This window comes from Papaver somniferum, chromosome 11 (genome assembly GCF_003573695.1).
Source record: "Papaver somniferum cultivar HN1 chromosome 11, ASM357369v1, whole genome shotgun sequence".
Taxonomy (NCBI): domain Eukaryota; kingdom Viridiplantae; phylum Streptophyta; class Magnoliopsida; order Ranunculales; family Papaveraceae; genus Papaver; species Papaver somniferum.
The window spans coordinates 42,554,899-42,565,236 of NC_039368.1; the positions used below are offsets into that span (position 1 = coordinate 42,554,899).

A 10,338-nucleotide genomic window follows, 5' to 3' on the forward strand; every position below is an offset into this window, starting at 1 on the left:
CTGATGTGATTTGTAGATAGTGGTAAAAAGTGATTCGATTCTCGAACTTGTGAAGGATAACTTTAGACTTAAATTCAAAACTAAATAGAAAACTCACTAATAATTATAACAAACACTGACAAAGTTGGTATCAATATTAAAAGAACACTGAGGCTAAGATTCCACTATTTTCCAAGTTCAAAGTGATTTAGTCCAAATATTTATATTCATGCAATTTTCTCGTTTAATTTGATTCTAAAATATTGCAACTAATAGATTTTCAAAAGTAATAATTGTAAATACCAAGTATGAAGCATCAAGAGTCTATAAACTAAGCATACTCCATCAAAATAGATCACAATCACTCAAATAAAAATCATATTTAATAATATTTCAAGGTAAATAATCATAATAATAAATGCAATAAATTAAATAAAATAGATTGCACCGCTTTTTGTTGGAAAAATAGCTTCCTCTATTGCCTCAGCAATGGGGTTTAGCTCCTCATATTAATCATGATCTCAAAATAATTGTTTATGGCTCAAAAGATGATTAAAAAGAAGAGAAGGTAATAACACAGAGATTTGCAACGCCGTAAGTGTATTACAAACGTCACCGTTACAGGATTTTAAGACTGTTAAACAACGATAGTAATCTGCTGTAGTAATATAACGACTGCTATTGGGTGTAATATGTTCTTCGTGTTCTTCCTCTTCAGCAACAGCAGCAGAATAAGGTATTTTCCTGCAACTCGATCTCTGGATCTCTGTGGTGTTCTAAAACTTCTGTGAAAGGCTTCTACCAACTCTTATATATCAAACAGACCGATAATAACTCCAAATCTTCGCCTTTTTCTTTCTTTCCTTATAGCAAAATCCTCAGTATTTTTCTTTTTTCTTTTTCTTTTGGTACGTCTCTAAAAGAGTCTGATTGGTCCAAACACTTCTAAACCTGGTAGTAAATCCCACAACAGGATATTCTCTCCCTTTTTACACGTAAACTCCAAAAACAGAACCATATCCGAGACTTTTTCATCTCCCCTGTTTTCTTTCACGCAACTTCCTTTCTCATCCAAACTCTTCCCAAATAGCAGAATATAATCCAAGCCGTTAATACACTCTCCCAAGTTTCACGTAACTTACCAAGCCAACAAAATAAACTCGATATACTTTCACTTTCCCCGATGGCATGATTCGCCTACATATGCATGAAAACTTGTTTTTCTGTGTATCTAAATCCTATACCATCCCTGTTTGACCAGACCAGGCCCAACCAACCCATATCAACAAACAAAACTTGATAAAATGTCGTCAAAATCGACCCAGGAATTTATGCAGAAGTTCGCAGGTGGAAGACGTGTTTTCCCGCCCAAACTGTGATGAAGATGGGAAGCCCCCTAACCAGAATAGGGTGCCATTAGCCATGGGGTGTAAATAGCAGGTATGGGGTGCAAGTAGCGTTGAGGTTCCCCTTATCAACTGAGTGCCCCTTATCCAAACTGAGAGTCCGCACAGTAGGTGTCCCCCGGGGTGCTTTTACCAACTTTTCGAGCCAATTTTTTCCAAAAATGTTTATTGGACAAAAATACCTACAAATAAATAAAACACCATAATAAGTACAAAAATGAGCCCTAACAATATATAGAATCGATACAAATCGGACACAAAAATGTGTCTATCAAATACCCCCAAACTTATTATTTGCTAGTCCTCGAGCAAAAATAAAATAGATATAAAATCCTAACTCACTGTCGCAGGCATCGTCATATGCATTTAGCGTATGCAATAAGCCTTTAAACCCCTAAGTGGCCCTAGTGGCCGAGTGTTGTCTCCGGAGGGCTTACCAGAGGTATACCCACAAAACCTTTATACTCCAGACCCTAGCTATCTACACAGAACCTTGGAAGGCACTAAAGAATCTCCTTGGTTGGCATACTTATTGACTACAGGAGGAAGTACCCTGATGCGAAATTCCATTTGCTGTACACGAGTTCGCACTCAAGCATACTAAAATTCACATAAAGTGACAGAGCTCTACTGAGATAGTCGCATCTAAACTCAGAATCAAACAAATCACATGGATAGATTAAGAAGATGGATATAGAAAAACATAGATGGTTTTGATGTTGACTAAGGTGAACGGTGTTTCTCATATCTGTCTGAAGGCCACTGCCATAATGAACCTATCCTAATGGACTGAGATACCGGACTGACTAATATCAACACACTGGCATATACAAGGGTACCAGTGGTCGATAATCCTACTCTAGGTCAACACAACTGGCATATACAAGGGTTACAGTGGTCGACTTTATTGAATTTATTCCAGTTGGTCTTATGGTCTGGTCTCAATTTTTTTTTTTTTGGCTATCTCAATCACTCTGTTTCACCCTAGCAATGGTAACAACTTGAATCGTGAGCCCCACCTAATCACTTAGAGAAACATATTTTAAAAATAAAAAATAAAAATTGAAGTGAAAAGGACTCAATGAGACATGGCGAAACTACCATGTTATTTCTAACACCTGAGATCTGTGCTTTTATGAATAGACTCTTTAGATGTTTCCATCTAATCAGATTGGTCCCTCAACTCCTACAACCAAAATGCTTCCATCCACTTAGATTGGGTAGTGCCATCCTTAATAAGGATAAATTTCTAGGCTCTGTAGTTTATTTATTGCAACGTAAAGGTAACAAAAAGTTCTACCCCACCCCCAAACTTAAATCTAACATTGTCCTCAATATTTCTAATTAAAGAACAATATCAAAAATATAAGTAACATGAGGAAATAGTAAAGAGAGAAGTCGGAAAGATAGTACCTGGGTGAAGTGTAACCAAAAACCTACAAAAATAATATACAACATACAAAATCGCCTCGATGGTCAATCAAGGTAAACAGGGTTCTCCAGAGGGACCTCCTCAACATCACCTGTAGAAAAAGGCTCTAAAAAAGGCTTCAATCGTTGACCGTTAACCTTCGAAGAACTACTACCATCTGGTGTCTCAATCTCAACAGCGCCATAAGAAAATCAATACGGACCACAAAAGGACCGGTCCATCGAGAGCGCAACTTCCCGGGGAATAGATGCAACCGAGTGTCATATAGAAGAACTTTTTGACCTGGAAAAAATGGCTTTCGTAAAATATTCCTATCATGCACAAGTTTCATTTTGTTCTTATACTCCTTAGCACTATCGTATGCATCTCTGCGAATCTCGTCCAATTCATTGAGCTGGAGCTTTCTTTGAGCTCCTGCCTTGTCAAGTGAAAAGTTTATCCCAATAGGCTCGATGCTCTAACTCAACAGGCAGGTGACATTCCTTTAGAAATACTAAACGATAAGGTGACATTCCAATGAGTGTCTTAAACGCAGTACAGTAAGCCCATAACGCATCAGTAAGCCTCGACGACCAGTCTTTCCTATTTGGATTAACTGTTTTCTCTAGAATACGTTTAATTTCCCTATTGGAAACCTCTACCTGACCACTAGTCTGAGGGTGATATGGGGTTGCTACTTTATGGGTAATACCATATTGTTTCATTAAAAGAGAAAACAGTCTATTACAAAAGTGTGAACCTCCATCACTAATTATAGCTCGCGGCGTACCAAAACGTGTAAGTATATTCTCTTTCAAAAACTGGACTATGACCCTGTGGTCATTTGTTTTACACGGAACCGCCTCAACCCACTTAGACACATAGTCTACAGCGACAAGTATGTAAAGATAACCAAACGAAATAGGAAATGGACCCATAAAATCAATGCCCCACACATCAAAGACCTCAATCACTAAAATAGGGTTCAAAGGCATCATATTTCTACGGGAAATGGTTCCTAACTTCTGGAAACGCTCACAAGAAACACAATGACTATGGGAATCTTTAAACAACGAAGTCTAGTAAAATCCACACTGCAAAATCTTAGCAGCAGTCTTCTTAGCACTAAAATGACCCCCACATGCATGTTCATGACAAAAGGAGATAATACTAGACTGGTCACTCTCAGATACACATCTCCTAATAATCTGGTCCGGATAATACTTAAACAAATAAGGATCGTCCCAAAAGAAATGCTTAACCTCGGCTAAAAACCTAGAACGATCTTGCTTACCACAATGTTGAGGCATTCGACCAGTAACAAGATAATTCACTATATTTGCATACCAAGGTGATTGGGAAACAGAGAACAATTGTTCATCAGGAAAACTATCCCTTATAGGAAGGGAATTATTAGGGGAACTAACAACTAACCTAGACAAGTGGTCTGCTACCACATTCTCTGCACCCTTTTTGTCTCTAATATCTGGACAAAATTCTTGTAACAAAAGGATCCATCTAATCAATCTAGGTTTGGTATCCTTCTTAGAAAAAAGGTATTTCAAAGCAGCATGATCAATATAGATTACGATCTTAGAATCTAATAAATAGGATCTAAACTTATCCAAGGCAAACACGATGGATAAAAATTCCTTCTCAGCAGTTGTATAGTTCATTTGGGCATCATTCAGAGTTTTGCTACCATAGTAAATCACATGGAGTAATTTGTTTTCTCGCTGACCTAGCACAACGCCTATAGCATAATCTGAAGCATCACACATAATTTCAAAGGGTAGGTTCCAGTTAGGTGCCTGGACTATCGGGGCAGTAGTGAGTAAAGTTTTAAGCCTATCAAAAGCCTTTAAGCAAGCATCATCAAAGACAAAATTAACATCTTTTGCAAGCAAATTGCAAAGAGGTCTAGAAATCACTCTAAAATCTTTAATGAATTGACGGTAAAAACCTGCATGCCCTAAGAATTACCTAATATCTTTTACGGTTTTTGGGACCTGTAGAGTCTTAATAAGGTCAATTTTGGCTTTGTCTACCTTTATACCCTTTGAAGAAACGATGTGCCCTGAGACAATTCCTGATTCAACCATGAAATGGCATTTTTCCCAATTAAGCACTAAATTCTTTTCCTTACACCTAGTCAACACTAATGTCAAATGATGCAAGCACTCATCAAAAGATGAACCAAACACTGAAAAATCATCCATAAAGACCTCTAAGAACCTTTCTACCATATCAGAAAATATGCTCATCATACAACGCTGAAAAGTCGCAGGGGAATTACATAACCCGAAAGGCATGCGTCTATACGCAAAGGTACCAAAGGGACAGGTAAAAGTGGTTTTCTCTTGGTATTCTGGGGCAATAACGATCTGATTATAACCGGAGTAGCCATCTAAGAAGCAATAGTGACTATGTCCAGCTAATCGCTCTAGCATTTGGTCGAAAAGGAAGGGGAAAGTGATCCTTCCTTGTGACCTTGTTCAATTTCCTATATTCAATACACACCCATCCCGTGGTCACTCGGGTTGGAGTTAATTCATTATTATCATTCTGGACTATAGTGATACCTGATTTCTTGGGGACAACCTGAACAGGGCTGACCCACTTACTGTCTGAAATGGGTAAATAATACCCGCATCTAACAACTTAAGCACCTCTTTTCGAACTACCTCTTTCATGTTAGGGTTCAGTCGACGTTGCATCTCCCTAGAAGGTTTGGAGTCTTCCTCTAAATGAATCTGATGCATACACACAGTAGGACTTATACCCTTAATGTCTGCTATAGTCCACCCTAAAGCTTCCTTATTGTCTTGAAGTACTTTACTAGCCTACTTTCCTGATCACTATCCAAATCGGAAGCTACAATCACAGGTAAAGTCTCAGATGGGCCTAAAAACACATACTTTAGAGTATCGGGTAGTGGTTTAAGGTCCAACTTTGGGGGCTCTTCTAAAGAAGGAATTAGGGTAGTCTCAGAAACTGGTAACGGTTCGAACCTAGCTTTCCATCTATCAGTGTCTAACACAGGGGTAGAATCTAATAGAGCATTCACTTGTTCAATAGTGCTATCGTCATCAAAATCTAAACCAAAATGGGATAGACAACTTTCTAATGGGTCTTCAAATAAAATGTTTGGTAATGACTTCTGAACTAAGGCTTCTATCATGTTCACCTCTTCAACACATGTGTCATCTAGCTCATAAGGTAGCTTACTGACATTAAAAATGTTCATCTCTATAGTCATATTACCAAAAGATAAATTCATCACACCATTTCGACAGTTAATGATCGCATTCGACGTAGCTAAAAACGGGCGACCTAAAATCACAGGTATCTGGTTCTCTGGGTCAGGGACAGGTTGAGTATCTAGGACCACGAAATCCACTGGATAGATAAACTTGTCGACCTCAATAAGGACATCCTCAATAACACCTCGAGGAATTTTAACAGACCTATCAGCTAACTGCAGTGTTATCTGAGTAGGTTTCATTTCACCAAGTCCTAGCTGTAAGTACACATGGTACGGAAGTAGGTTCACACTGGCTCCTAAGTCAAGTAAAGCTTTTTCTACCCGGTGTTACCTATTGTACAAGCAATGGTAGGGGAACCTGGGTCTTTGTACTTTGGAGTTGTAGGTTTTGAATAATTGAACTTACGTGACTAGCTAAAAAGGCTTTCTTATGGACGCTAAGTTTTCGCTTTCGCGTACACATATCCTTAAGGAACTTGGCATAAGCAGGAATTTTCCTAATTGCATCTAATAAAGGAAGGTTTATGGTAACTTGCTTAAAAACCTCCAATATGTCATTAAAGTTCGATTCCTTCTTTGTTGGTACTAATAGCTGAGGAAATGGGGCTCTAGGCAAGAATCAGACCTCTCAGGAACTGAGTTGGCATCATCAGAAATTTTATCAGTTTCCTTAGCTAGTGGTCCTGAGGGGTGAACTACAGTATGTTCACTATCGGGCATGGTTACCTGATTGTCTACTATTCTACCACTCCTAAGGGTTCTAATAGCATTCAATTGATTCGATGGTTTTGTACCTACTTCATGAACTCCTCTAGGATTGGGATTAGTCTGACTAGGGAACCTACCATTATCTCTCTCACTTAAGGTCTTAGCTATTTGGCCGACTTGAAGTTCTAACTTAGCAAGGCTCTGAGCATTAGTTTGAAAATTCTGCTTGGTTTCCTGTTGAAAACTAACATGGCTCTGTGCTAACATTTCCTGAGTTTTTGCTAACATCTTAATAGATTCCTCTAAGCTAGTCGTTTTATTTTCTGGGCCTGATGTATTCCTAGTGTAGCCAAAACCTGGGGGAGCATTAGAATTATTAGACTGACCCTGACTCTGGCCCTTAGACCATGAAAAGTTCGGATGGTTTCCCAACCAGGATTATAGGTTTCTGAATATGGGTCAAACTTCTGACGATTATCAAACCTAGTGTTATTATATAGAGCATTGGCTTGCTCTTCATTATTCTGGCCTTCCCAAAAAGGCTCCCTACCACTAGTGTTACCCACTTCTAAAGCTTCTAACCTTTTCGCTATAGCAGCAATTTTGGCATCTGATTCATAGCCTCCTTCTACCCTATTAACGTTTCCTCTGCCGAGAAGAATTGTTTTCTGGGGTCCCCTACTACTTTCCCATTGTTGGGTCTTTTCGGCGACTTCATGCAAATATGTCATCGCGTCATCAACTGTTTGGTTCTCAAATCCACCAGTACACATAGATTCTACTGTGGTTGTTGGGATAATCTAAACCCTCATAAAGGATCTGAACTAACCTAACCTTCTCTAAACCATGATGAGGACATTGGGCTAATAAATCATTGAACCTTTCCAAATACCTATACAAAGTTTCTCCCTCCTGTTGAGAAAACGTGCAGATTTGCGTCCTAATAGACGATGTTTTGTGCCTAGGGAAAAACTTGTTCAAAAAGGCAGATGTAAGTTGTTCATACGTTTCGATTGACCCGGAAGCCAAACTATATAGCCACGATTTAGCTTTATCTTTCAGGGAAAAGGGGAATAACCTAAGTTTCAAAGCATCATCATCTAGGTTTCTAATCCTGAGGGTACTACAAATTTCCTCAAAGTCCCTAACATGGAAATAGGGGTTTTCATTTTCTTTCCCTAAAAAGATTGGGAGCAGCTGTAAGGTCCCAGGTTTAAGTTCATAAGTTGCTTCCGTCTCAGCTAACCTGATACATGAGGGACGAGTAGTCCTAGTTGGATTCAACAAAGCTTTCAAAGTTGCCATTTCTGGCGCTATCGGAGCAACATGGATTCTCTCCTCAGTCAAAGGACGTTCAAAAACAGACTCTTCAAAAGTCGTACTCTCTAGATTAATGTAATCGAGACGCTTAGAACTACTAGGTTTATCTTTAACAAATCTACCTAGTGCGTCTCTTTTACGTTCAGGCATACAATAGAATTTTCTAAATTGGAAGGGTAAGCAAACACAGATCAAGGCCGACTCAACCAAATCAAACCTATTGATTTCTAGCAAACAAAAAGCATGATGGCTCCACTTAGATTGTTTCTAGACCAGCTTCTAATCCTTCGAACGGGAATTCGTTACAATTTAAGAAAACCCCTCTGGAATCAATCTGAGTTAAATTAAGTTGAATAGAGGCGAGGGAAGCTCGGTGGAGCTTTGATACCCAAGGCCTCACCGGTATTACAAGGCGGCACAGTCACGCATTCAACTTACAGAAACCGTCAAGAACTTCGAAGTATGCTTAAAAGAGTAACCAATATTTTTTGAATGACTTTCCTGTTAAGCTCGTTACCCTATTGGTATCGTTCTAGTCAAAATTTTAGGCTTAGGTTCGCGTAGATTACGTGTTCCTAAAGCGGTCAAGAAGAGAACGGTGATGAAATCCGAACCCTTATCTTGTATGGCCAGGCCTTTCCCTTTACTAGAAAAATAAATGTCCATATTCAGTCCTCAACATATATGCATACGAAGGAGTCCAGTAACTCGCTGACAGGGGATTCGGGAGTGTTTAGAATCTTACCTCCCGTTCCATACAGGGGATGAATCGGTTGTAGTCGACTCGGGCCACTGACTCCGATGTCAAGTGTACGAACCCAAGGTGCAGACACAATATCGTAATTGTCCTCCTTCTCTGCAAACAATTTATATTTAAAGTACCCTTCCGTAGGGTAATAAAAAAATAATGTCCCAAAGTCCAAAAGTCCAAAAAGAAAAGAAAAATTACAAAAATAATAAACCCTAATACAGTCCCCGGCAGCGACGCAAAAAATTGATGTGATTTGTAGATAATGGTAAAAAGTGATTCGATTCTCGAACTTGTGAAGGATAACTTTAGACTTAAATTCAAACTAAATAGAAAAATTACTAATAATTATAACAAACACTGACAAAGTTGGTATCAATATTAAAAGAACACTGAGGCTAAGATTCCACTATTTTCCAAGTTCAAAGTAATTTGGTCCAAATATTTATATTCATGCAATTTTCTCGTTTAATTTGATTCTAAAATATTGCAACTAATAGATTTTCAAAAGTAATAATTGTAAATACCAAGTATGAAGCATCAAGAGTCTATAAACTAAGCATACTCCATCAAAATAGATCACAATCACTCAAATAAAAATCATATTTAATAATATTTCAAGGTAAATAATCATAATAATAAATGCAATAAATTAAATAAAATAGATTGTACCGCTTTTTGTTGGAAAAATAGCTTCCTCTATTGCCTCAGCAATGGGGTTTAGCTCCTCATATTAATCATGATCTCAAAATAATTGTTTATGGCTCAAAAGATGATTAAAAAGAAGAGAAGGTAATAACACAGAGATTTGCAACGTCGTAAGTGTGTTACAAACGTCACTGTTACAAGATTTTAAGTCTGTTAAACAACGATAGTGATCTGCTGTAGTAATATAACGACTGCTATTGGGTGTAATATGTTCTTCGTGTTCTTCCTCTTCAGCAGCAGCAGCAGAATAAGGTATTTTCCTGCAACTCGATCTCTGGAGCTCTGTGGTGTTCTAAAACTTCTGTGAAAGGCTTCTACCAACTCCTTATATATCAAACAGACCGATAATAACTCCAAATCTTCGCCTTTTTCTTTCTTTCCTTACAGCAAAATCCTCGGTATTTTTCTTTTTTCTTTTTCTTTTGGTACGTCTCTAAAAGAGTCTGATTGGTCCAAACACTTCTAAACCTGGTAGTAAATCCCACAACAGGATATTCTCTCCCTTTTTACACGTAAACTCCAAAAACAGAACCATATCCGAGACTTTTTCTTCTCCCATATTTTCTTTCACGCAACTTCCTTTCTCATCCAAACTTTTCCCAAATAGAAGAATATAACCAGCCGTTAATACACTCTCCCAAGTTTCACGTAATTTACCAAGCCAACAAAATAAACCCGATATACTTTCACTTTCCCTGATGGCCTGATTCGCCTAGATATGCATGGAAACTTGTTTTTCTGCGTATCTAAATCCTATACCATCCCTGTTTGACCAGACCAGGCCCAACCAACC

General features: G+C 38.3%; 1 pseudogene; it reads left to right on the top strand.

Annotated features, from left to right (window-relative positions):
• The first annotated feature begins 7,610 nt into the window (after positions 1-7,610).
• On the top strand, positions 7,611-7,710 carry LOC113325473 (annotated as a pseudogene).
• The last annotated feature ends 2,628 nt before the right edge of the window (positions 7,711-10,338 follow it).